Raw genomic sequence first — 12492 nt, forward strand, 5'->3', positions numbered from 1 at the left:
CTGGGGAAGCCCATAGGCTCTTAAATTCATAAAATAAAATACAGAGAATTACAAAGATAATCAATTAGTTGTTTTTTTTAAGGTTCCTGGATCCCAGGTTAAGAATTCCTGCTCTAGTTCACCTTTCACATTTAATGGGAGGAGTAACTGAAGCCCAGAGATAGGAAGTTTGGTTTGTCAACTCTGCAACGTAGAGAGAAACAGCCATTCTGACTTTCCCTGTCTCTAAAAGCACCTGCATCAGATTATAGTTTTTAAAAATTTGTTCAGCTGGGATATGGGCACAAATTAAATAATTATGAGATTCCCTGCTTAATTTCATAATGGGGCAGCTGAGAGCCTGTGCTAATTTAGTTTTTCTATGTCATTTTCCCATTAAATTTCAATTTTAAATTTTCATTCAATTACCATCAATCCTCCTCCCCTCCCCAAAGCAACAAAAGAATGGTTTGAAAGCTTGCTGTACGAGTGTTTAGTAGGCTAAAGAAGGAGAATACATATATATTTTGTATCTGAAAAAATAGGATATTCACTTGCTTTCTCTCTTCAGCTTAAGTCAATATATACATCTTGTCTAGCAGATTAAGTGAAAGCTAAGAATTTTTGGCTGAAAGGGGAAATCTGTATGATGCTGGTTTTGAGCAATCAGAATAACATTTATTATAGATTGCATGAAATAATTATTTTTGATGGGATATGGTTAGACTGGGTGTGATATCATAATAAATTTCAGTTAGGATTCCATTATATATTGCACAAATTTAAGAATTACTTAAAATATGTTTCCTCATTAGAAGTCTTTCCTATTGAAAGTTATTATTTTTCCCCTTCTAAATTTATTTCATATATTTGGTTGTTCAGTCATATCTGACTCCGTGACCCCATTTTGCTTTTCTTAGCAAAGATAGTAGAATGGCTTGCTATTTCCTCTCCAAATTATTTTTAAAATGAGGAAACTGAGGTAAACAGGATAAAGTGAATTGTTTGGGATAACATAGCTAGTGAGCATTTGAAGAAAGATTTTAAGGGAAGGTGTGTCTTCCTGACTCCAAGCCCAGCACTCTATCCATTGCACCACCTGGTGATACGATACATTTGCACTGAGATATGATAAGTTGAATAAGTTGGGAGATTCCCCTTCTGAATTTCAAATTTTGTGATTCTGTGATTTTATCCTGCCAAATGTCAACTAAAGATGGTGAAGGCACCATCAAATGAGTGTCTTTGAAGGTTCTCTCATCTGAATCTTTGTAAGAAGCATATGGAAGAATAGAAGCATAGCTTAGACTTGGAGTATCCTGGTCTGATCATTTCAACAAGCTCCTCCAATTTCTCACAAGGAGATAATATAACAAGCCACATAATTCAACAAGGATATAAAATGGTTTTATTTGGAGGGTTCTGCTTGTTTGGTTTTTAAATTTCTTCTTTATAAGCTCAATCTATAGATCATTTTTCCAATGGAAGACATTGCAAAGGAAAAACCAACAAAAAAGAAATCTAATTGAAGCTCTTAAAAAAAAAAAAAAAAAAACACGTATTATACTCCAACAGTCTTCATCAAAGCAAGCCTATACTTAATTTGAGTTGAAAATAGCCTAGGGATATTGGATCTCAATTCTCTCTAGGGCTATAATGTACAGTTTGGGGTTGCAGAACCAAGTTTCCCAAATTTTTTCTTTCCTTCTCCAGACCCATAGACTAATTAGGACATTTGGGACAGCAAATGAGGCTAGGTTGGCAACAATAAAAATGAGAAAGATAGAATAGTTAATTTAAATAGAGAATGAACCCAGAATTCTTCATTAATAATTCACAGGGTCACAGATTGAGAGCTGAAAGGAACTTGAATCCATGTAATCCAGTTCCCTCTTTTACAAATGAAGAAACTGAGGTCCAGGTAGATGATGCAATTCACCTAGAGTCATACAAGTAGGAAGTTGTAGTTAAGTTGCAGATGATGAAATGGAAGGGGAGGGAGGGTGAAAGTTAGAAGCTGGCAATGTAATAGGCAGGCACAACCTTGGGGTAGTGTCAAACAGGATATCATCTGGATGAATCCATAATGTAATGTTTCATCATGGTATAGAGTAATAGCTAAGAACTCTCCCATGGGGCCACATTCAGCTAGGGGGACCAGGTTGGGGTCTCTGGGTGGGATGGAGAGGTTACTATGTTCCAGATACATTATCCCCCTTACCATAACCCTTTACTGTTGGTGTTCTTCAAGGTCCTATACTAGGTTCCTTTAGCTTATCTCATTAAATTTTCTTATCAACTTATATTAGTTAATTACCATCCCTATGCATGTCTATCTATCAATCTGTCTATCCACCTATAGGTATGTACACATAAAAACATTTACATATGTGTATGTACACACACATACATACACATACCTACATATAGACACAGGATAAAGACATATCCAGCTCCAATTTCTTCCCTGAACTTAAGCCTTGCATTACTGATGTCTGGATTCCCAGAGACATCTCAAACTTTCCATGTCTAAAACTGAGCTCATCCCCCTTTCTTTCAAGCTTCCTCTTTTTAATAGTATTTTCCCTAATTATATGTAAAGGCAATTTTTAATGTTAATTTAAAAAAAACTTTAAGTTACAAATTTTCCCCCTCCCTAAAATAAGAAACATTTTGATGTAGATTATGTGGAATCATAATAAAATATATTTATATCAGTCATGTTGTGAAATAAGAAATAGACCAGAAAAAACCTCATCAGCTCCTTCTGTGGATGTTGATACCATTTCTCATTAAAATCCTTTGGAATTGTCTCAGATTATTGTGTTGGTAAGAATCATTAAGCCATTCATTCATTCTACAATATTGCTTTTAATATATATAATGCTCTCATGATTCTGCTTTCTTCACTTTGCATCAGTTTCTACAAATCTTTATATAAATCAGTCAGCTCATCATTTCTTATAGCATAATAGTACTCCATTACAACCAAATACTGCAACTGATTCAGCCATTCTCTAATTGATAAACATCCCATCAATTTCTAATTCTTTGTCAAAACAAAAAGAACTCTATGAATATTTTTGTCCAAATTTTCCCTTTTTTATTTTTTAATTTTTTGCAACATAGATTTTTAAAAGATGATTATATATGAAATTGCAAATTTTTAAAATACATGATAAAGTTATCATATAAATTTCTTTTTCTCCCCTTTTTCTTCCCTCTTCTCCTCACCCTAGAGTGGTTGCCATTAGACACAAATGTTTGTATACATATATATGTATGTATATGTGTATATGTATATAATTCTATTAGTTATTTTTCTGGAGACAGTATATTTCTTCATAAATCCTTTGTGATTAATTTGGATATATATAATAGTCAAAATAATTTATTTGTTCAAAGTCATTCTTCAAATGATATTGCTGTTAGTGTATGTAATTTTCTCTTGGTTCTCTTGGAGTATAATTTCATTCTTCAGCATTTTGTGCAAGTCTATTTTTTTTCTGAAATCATCACCAACCTCATCATTTCTTAACAGCAGAATTCCATTACAATCAATGGGATATAGTAGTAACATTGGTTCATATAAATTTTATTCTTTCTTATGGCTTGTCACCAGACATAACATAGTGAGCTTCAATGATGTGGACACAGAAGAGAAAGAAACATTCAAAAAAATGTTCTCACTGCTAAATGTGTATGACTCCTTATCCAAATTATGATAGGTAAAAATGAGATGGCTATAAGTATACAATGCACTAGTTAATTAATAAGAAGCCAAAAAGTCAGTTTGGGGACAACAGTTTCAAAGCTCCCTGAAACCCAGTTGAATCATTTGCACAAGACCTTTAAAAACCTTTAAATTATTAATAATCAGCTCACACTTGCATGGCCTATATTTAAATTATTTTTGTTTTCTACATTTTGTGAAGTGTTTTTAGAAAGTGATTCCTTACATTGCTACTGACTTTTTTTCCTACTCCTGTCTTTAAAATAAAATATAAATAAACCTTTCATTCACAATATAATCCTAAATTTTCAATTTGGAATATTCTTTCAATCTGAGTTAATGTGAGATTGCGTAGTGACCTCATAGTTGTCTTAATTTGCATTTCTTTGATCAATAGTGATTTAGAGAATTTTTTGTATGACTAAATTATTTTAATTTCTTCATCTGAAAATTCTGTTCATATCCTTTGACTATTTATCAATGGGAAAATGGCTTGTATTTTTATAAATGTGAATAAATTCTCTATATATTTTAGAAATCAAAACCTTTTTATAAAGAAATTTTCCAGTTTTCTGCTTCCCTTCTAATTTTGTCTGCATTGATTTTGTTAATACAAAAGACTTGTCAATTTAATATAATAAAAATTATCCATTTTGCATTTCATAGTCTATTCTACATCTTCTTTGGCCATAAATTCCTCCCTTCTCTACAGATCTGAGAGGTAGACTATCCTTTGTTATAATTTACTTAAAGTATTACTCTATATGTCTAAATCATTTTGACCTTATCTTGGTTTCAGGTGTTAGGCACTGGTCAGTGCCTAATTTCTACCATACTATTTTCCAATTTTCTTAGGAATTCTTGTCAAATAATGAGTTTTTATCTCAGAAGCTTAGCTCTTTGGGTCTGTCAAACACTAGATTAGTATAGTCATTGAATATTATGTCTTGTGAACCTAATCTATTCTCTGATCAACCAATTTCTTAGCCATGACCAAATGGTTTTGATGACTGTTGCTTTATAATATAGTTTTAGGTTTAGTACAGCTGGGCCACATTCATTTGCATTTTTCATTAAGTCCTTTGAAATTCTCGTCTTTTTGTTCTTCCAGATGAACTTTGTTAATATTTTTTCTATCTTTGTGAAGTAATTTCTTGGGAAAACGTTTGATTGGTATAGCACTGAATAAGTGTATTAATTTAGGTAGAATTTTAATTTTTATTATATTAGCTTGGCTGGCCCATGAGCACTTGATATTCTTCCAATTGATTAGATCTGACTTTATTTGTGTGGAAAGTGTTTTGTAGTTGTGTTCATATAGTTCCTGATTTTGTTTGGCAGGTAGACTCCCAGATATTTTATATCATCTACTTTTATTTTAAATGGAATATTTTGTGTATCTCTTGCTGCTGGACTTTGTTGGTAACATATAGAAATGTTGATGTTTCATGTGGATTTGTTTTGTATCCTGCAATTTAGCTAAAATTGTTCGTTGTTTTTAATAGTTTTTTAGTTGATTCTCTAGGATCCTCTAAATATACCACTATATTATCTGCAAAGAATGACATTCCTCATTATGTACTCTGATTCATTTCATTTATTTTTCTTCTCTTATTGCTAAAGCTATTCCCATACAATACTGAATAATAATTGTTATAGTGGGCAACCTTGTTGCACTCTGATCTTATTGCAAATGGTTCTAGTTTATCCCCATTACATATGATGCTTGCTGGTGGTTTTAGATAGATGCTACTGATCATTTTAAGGAAAACTGCATTTATTCCTATGCTCTAAGGGTATTAGATTTTATCAAATGCTTTTTCTGCATCTATTGAATCTATCTTGTTTTAATGTATTTTTTCTGCATCTTTTTTTTTACATTTAACAAGCAAATTACTTTGGTTCCCCTCAGCCCATTTAAATCCATGGAATCCAGATTTATGAAACTCACAATTGTCTTTCTGATTTTCTTAATACTAAAGAAAAAGCATGAGTTACATAATATCATGAATAGAAAAAAAACACTTAGTAAATTCATCCATCAGGTTTCAATTTTTGCTTCCTAACAAATGAAGCACTTGTTCATTTCTCTCAGAGGTAATTTTTTCAAGGAAGAGAAGAACCTTAGAATCACACCTTCAGATGCCTTCCTCTTTTACAAACTTGTAGTCTATATAGTTTAGTATTGCTATCTGATGAGGCTCCATTTGGTCTTGGGCTTCTTCCCTCTTCCCCATCTGCCCCAATATGGTTGAGTAGACAAGCATTGGTGTTCATAAATACCACTTCTGAAATTTACTACCTATGGGACCATGGGCAAATCATATAAGAGAAAGAAAAGGAGCAAGTTCCTACTTACAGTCCTATTGTGTGCCAGATACTATGCTAAGGGCTTTGCAAATATTATCTCCTATTAACTTCCTGGACCTCAGTTTCTTTTTCTGTAAAAGGAAGAGATTGGACTAGGTGACCTCCAAGATTCCTACTAATTTTGATATCATATCTAAGATGACATAACTTCTGGAGTCCCTTCCAGGTGTAATTCTGTATATGAATTTTAGAATTTAGCTGGATAGTAGATTCTATCTTGTAATATGACTCCCAGATTTTACAAATGAGGAAATTTAGAAATCCACTTGGCCAAGGTTTCATAGGAGAATATAATAGAGCTGGGTTTGACCCAGGTCTTCTGAAACCAGATCCAGGGTTTTTCCTACTATATCATGTTGGTTCATACTATTAAAATTCCACAACAGAGGCCTCATTCTCCACAAATAAAGGCAAATGCCAATACACCAAATAATCCTTCTTGGGACTGGCCTAGTGGCACAAAATCCCAGGGAGACATATTATTCATTCAAAAATGTGATCACAAAAAGACTCAGTGGCCACATTGAGGAAAGAGTTCTACATGAAAGTAGTATAAAGAAATTCAGGTAGTGCTTTGTCCAGGGCCACCCATAAGGAAATGTCAGAGGCAGAATTGGAAATCAGTTCTTGACTCCAAGTTTAATGTTCTATCCACTGAACCATCAAGCTTTCTCTATAATTAAATTGCAGGTATATATAACACAAAAGTCTCTACCATGAAATACTAGAAATACTAGAATTTTTGACAAATTCAAAAAATTTGTATAGAGCCATGATTTCCTTGGTTTGATTTCTCTTCCTGTTAATACAAATGGCAACCCTTCTTGTCTAAATTTTGTCATAGAACTACTCATGGTTTTGAATACTATTTTCTTATTCTTTTAATGTCCTAAAGAAGCCAGTATAAAATTCAGGAGCTCTTTGTTAGCTCTAGGATCAAATATAAAAATCCTTTGCTTGGTGTTTGAAGCCCTTTATAACCCAGGCCCCTTCTACCTTTTCAGGCTACTTTATACCTTCCTTCAGTGAACTCGTCCTCCTTGATGGTCCTCTCACAATACACACTCTCTCCAGCCTTTCTACATTTTCACCAACCATTCCCATGCCTAGAATTCTCTCCCTTTTCTTCTCCATGATTGGCTTTCCTGGCTTCCTTCAAGTCTTAATTAAAATATTACCTTCTCTGATCCCCCTTAATGCTAGATTATTTCAATTTAATCCTATCTAGATCTTGTTTGTACAGTACTCCCTAGTGAACTATGAGTTCCTTGAAGGCAAGGAAGTTGTTTTTAACCTGTCTTTGATTCCCCAGTACTTAGCACAACTGGCACAGTAGGTGCTTAACACATTTAGTTGATTACATGACTTGTCTTGTTTCCTTTGGGGATGAGAGCTGCATATGATAAAATGCTATTGATTAAGGTAGTCAATGAGGCTTGAAGGGGATCCCTTTCTTTACTTCCAGATTACAGTGAACATGCACAAAAGACTAGTCAGGATTCCTTTGGAACACGAAAATTCATGAGTTTCAGACAGCAGTGGGAATCTTCAGGAGCAGAGATTGTCATGGGATCTTAGTATCATTGTCTTAGACCTAAAAGGAAACTTAGAGCCTTAGAGCTTATGTAGTTCAAGGCCCACTTTTTATAGATGAGGAAAATGGGATTCAGGTCATTATTAATAATAATACAAACCAAGATTTTCTAAATCCAGAGTCAGTATTGTGTCCACTATACCAGCCTAATTGGAATTTTAGTACCAAATTAGGAAACAAAATACGAGTACTGTTGGTAAATTGACTATGTCTTAGCTACATATTAAAAGGTGTTTATGACCTCCTATTTACTCTAAAGTAAAATCCTAGTTTCTGAGCATGGAATTGAAGATTCTCCATCACTGCAAATGACCTCTGCAACTTTATTGCATGCTGTTCTCATCCACATACTCAACAATCGAATCAAATTGGAAACTAGTTGTCCAAACTCAACTTACCACCTTACGACTCTGACTTGTCCATCTTACAATTCTGTAAACTGGAAGAGAGTATCCATTTTCCCATCCCCCATATCTAGAAATAAAGAATTCTTATTTCTGATTTTTTAGAAATCCTTATCATTCCTCAAGCCTATTTTCTCTTTTTCCACTCTCCCAAACATGAAAATGTTCCCTAGCTCCTCAAATTTTCCTGGAATATTTTGGCAAGATTTCTCCTTGGCTTTGTTCCTCGACTATTAAGTCTTCAAGTAAAGCTGGGATGATGTTTTTATTAGGTATATTCTAGAGGGTGTTTTGACTGCTTTTGGAAATGTTGAAGAGGAGCATTTCAGGTAGATCCAAAATAGACTAAATAATCTCTGAAGGCCCTTTCAACTCTGAGATCCCCATATTCTACAAGCATTTCTTTTGTAAGTCTGACTATCGGCAGGTCATGTCCCATCCCTGAACTTCAGTTCTTTTTCTCTGTAAAATCAGAAGGTTGAGCTACATTTTAAAAGTCCCTCCTAATATAAATACTTTGATTATGTGTATAAGTTGTATCCCCTTCCCTTCGACATGTTTGGAAAAATCTTTATTCATTAATGCCTGAATTATGACAAAAAGACTTTGGAACAGACAGGATAAAAACAGTGAAATGATCACTGATCTCTATAAAATATTTTCAGTAAATTGATGAAATGATTTTATGAATAAACATAATTACTTTGACATACTTGCTTATCATTAAAAACAAACACAAATAAATAGTTTCTTTGTTTTGTCATCCTCCCCTTATCCTTTAAAATGATTCCATCAGGAGACCTAGGAGAATGAAGATTTCAGAAGGCAGAGGGCTAAAAGGGGGGAGAGGCCATCCTGAACCCACCAGGCTATAGCTTCTGTGGATACTGCTTTACTTTTATATCTGTACTGTCACTTAGAAACCATGCATCTTGGCTATTGGTTTTTCCAGAGCTGAGTGATAGCATTTCTATAGCATCTTAAGATTTGCAAAGTGTTTTACAAATGTTTTCTCAGTTGATCCTCATAACAACCCTGGGAGGTAGATGAATTTATTATCTCCAGGTTACAGATAAGGAAACTGAGTCAGACAAAAATTAAATGACTTGCCCATGATTATACAGCTAGTAAATAACGGCACTTAGATTTGAACTCAGGCCTTCTTGACTCTAGGTCCATTCATTGCGTCACCTTGCTAATTTGTGTAGAGGGAGTCAGCATACTGAATCTTTCTCTTGCTCAAACTCCGCCCCCCCCCCAAAAAAAAACTCCTAAATACAGTAAAAACCAATTTTCTAACAATGTGTGTCTATACATCTAGGAGATGACAAACATTCCTTGATCTTGTCCCGCAGGTTGGTGCTTGTTGTTAATCATTTGTTACTTTTGTCCCAATAAGTTCAGATTATTTTTGTCATAAAGTCATTTGAAAGACAAATCCAGATCCCAATTTATTAATTAAATTGCTGTGTGACTCCCAAGGAAGTCATGGAATGTTTCTGGGCTTCTGGGTTGGAAAAATAAGATCTCTAAGATCTCTAGGAGATCTCTAAGCATAATGTAAGTTCCTTAGAGACAGGGACCATTTCTTACTGTCTGAAATCCCAGAATCTATTACAATACTCATATTATACTAAATCCATTGAAAGTAATTGAATCTAAGATCCTTTCCTGCTTGAGAATTCAATGCCATTTTCTCACTGAAAGCTTCCATGCCTGGGGTGTAAATCTAAGAAGCTAAATTACTTATCTTCAGGAGAAGATACCTTAAGATTACATAGATATCATTTATCATCAGTATCAGAATCACAGTGTCAGAATACAAAGGGACGTCCAAAGCCAGGTAGCCCAACATGTGCCTGAATAAAAAATGGCCTGTATGATATACTCAAGACATAGTCAGTTAGTCTTTCTGAAGACTTCTATTGAAGGGAAAGCCATTATATCCTGAGGTCACTCATCCATGGCATTTTAAAATAAGTCCAACTGCTAGGAAGCTTTTCTTTCTATTGAGTCTATAGCTGCTGCTGTAACTTTGATCCATTGCTAAAAGTAAACCCAGTATATGAAAATGTACTATTATTCAGTCAGTCAATGTCAACAGGCGTTTTTATTAAGTGCTTACCAAGGGTCAGCAGCATGCTAAGGGCCAAGAATACAATTGTGAGCTAAAATATGGATCCTGCTCTCAAAGACCTTATATTCTAATGGGAGAAGAAAATACATAAAAAGAAGTTTGAAGGGGGCAGTGAGAGGAGGTAATGGGAAGAAGGGAAGTCAGGACTATAATCTAGAGAGAAATGAGACATGACTGGATCCCTCTTTAAATAGAAGTTCTGGGAAGACTCATTCAATTGGGCATAAAGGTTACAGGTCCAGATATTCTGAAATGGATGAAGGATGCAAAGGAGTATTTCTTGTATAAATTGGAATCATGGACCTGCAAGGAGGGACCTCAGAGATTATCAAGTCCAATTTCCTCTTTGTGTCAATTAGTAAATTCAGGCCCAGAGAGATGAAATGACTTCTGAACTTTTGAATTATAAAATTATCAAGATCCTTTTGGTAATTTTACCCTTTTATACACACACACACACAACCAGCCCTCTACCATTTGCAGTGCTAGGACCCAGGATTGGAGGCAATATGGCATAGGAGAAAGCACTAGTTATGGAGTCAAAGGAACCTGAGTTCAAATGTAAACTCTCTTAATTATTGCTTGTTTGACCTTGGACAAGTCAGTTAAATTCTCTGTTCTTCAGTTTCCTTGCCTGTAAAGTGAAAAGATTGAATCAGATGATTTCAAATTCTCTTTTGGCTTAAAATCTCAATGCATTTGGTACCATCTTTCACAGTTTTCAAACAGTCACTCCTCAAGTTCTTCCATTGTTGGAATGCTAGCATGCTCAGTTTAGGATATGACTCTATTTTAATCTTTTCCTCGCTCACCATTTAGGTTGGTGGTATTGCAAGGACACACCTCCAATTTTATCATATATGTCAGTGAGAAATAGGCAGGTTTTCAAAAATGAAATTATTACCTTAAGCTGCTGTACATCCATACTAATTAATTAGAAGTAGCCATTTTCTGATGCTAAAATGTACTAGGAAATTGCTTATAATATCCTATTGTAAGAAGCTATTTTGGAACAGAACAATTTGCCTCCCTTCTAGACCTGGGCCATTAGGATCAAGCCTCCAGGCCCCTATCAAACTCAGTTTGAGAGTCATTCCATATTGGCCAAATAAATGGTAATCTCTTCAAATCCTTGCATCAAAGGCTCTTCATAGTTGAGAGTGAGCTAAAGCTAGTTGCAGTTTTATTAAATATCCTTTATGGGTGAAGGAAAGGCTTTGCACATCTATATTTCTCTAAAGCAGAGGTCCTCAAACTATGGCCCGCGGCCAGATGCAGCAGCTGGGGACGTTTATCCCCCTCACCCAGGGCTATGAAGTTTCTTTATTTAAAGGCCCACAAAACAAAGTTTTTGTTTTTACTATAGTCCGGCCCTCCAACAGTCTGAGGGGCAGTGAACTGGCCCCCTATTTAAAAAGTTTGAGGACCCCTACTAAGGATTGCTAAGAACACTACAAATAGTCTCTCATTTTATCATCAAACTAAATCTGGGAGGCAAGTGTGACTATTACTTCCATTTTACAGATGAGATAGTTGAAGTGACTTGCCCAAGATCACAGAGACTTCTGAGGCTGACTTTCAGAACTTCACCTCCAGGCCAGTGCTGTATTCACCCTGTCACCTAGCTAGAAGAGAACATAAATTGTTTACCTTTACCTTATTCAGGATAAAGAGATGAATGTTTTGGTCTCTTTAGAATACCTTGGGAATCATGTTCTTCCCATTAATATTAACTTATACTAGCTGAGTATTTTATAACTACTCATGAATTGCTCCCCTCATAGCAACCTGAGAAATTGCTATTATTATAATTCTTATATAAAGATGAGGAAATTGAGAAGTTGAGAGTTCCTCAGAGTTGTTAAGCTAAAACACCAATTCCCTTTACTCCAGAAAATGGATGTAGATGAGAATTAACTGTACATATAGTGTGATCAGTATATGAAAATAAAGCATGATTTGGAAGAGAATCTTTGTTTCAAGCAGCAGCATCCTGGTCCCCCACCCACCAAAAATAAGATGATGGAAATGGAGAAATTAGAGGTAAGATAAGTTCAGAACATCAAAGATATTCATGGAAAGATATGGAATTGAGAGTTTAAGAACACTGGCTCTGAAATCAGGAAGTTACTGTGGTAGTCATTTTTCAATCATAATTAGACTCTTCCTGATCCCATTTGGAGTTTTCTTGGCAAAGATACAAATAGCCATTCCCTTCTCTAGTTCATTTGACAGAAGAGTAAACAGAGACAAGACCAAAAAAGGTAAGTGCCTG

The 12492-nt window shown here is 34.8% G+C and overlaps 1 protein-coding gene across 1 annotated transcript in view; it reads left to right on the forward strand.

Annotated features, from left to right (window-relative positions):
- Positions 1-12492, forward strand: part of KCNH8 (potassium voltage-gated channel subfamily H member 8) — a 381840-nt gene that overhangs the window by 258704 nt on the left and 110644 nt on the right. The gene's annotated exons all lie outside the window — the stretch shown is intronic.

The sequence above is a fragment of the Sarcophilus harrisii genome, chromosome 5 (genome assembly GCF_902635505.1).
Source record: "Sarcophilus harrisii chromosome 5, mSarHar1.11, whole genome shotgun sequence".
Lineage (NCBI taxonomy): Eukaryota > Metazoa > Chordata > Mammalia > Dasyuromorphia > Dasyuridae > Sarcophilus > Sarcophilus harrisii.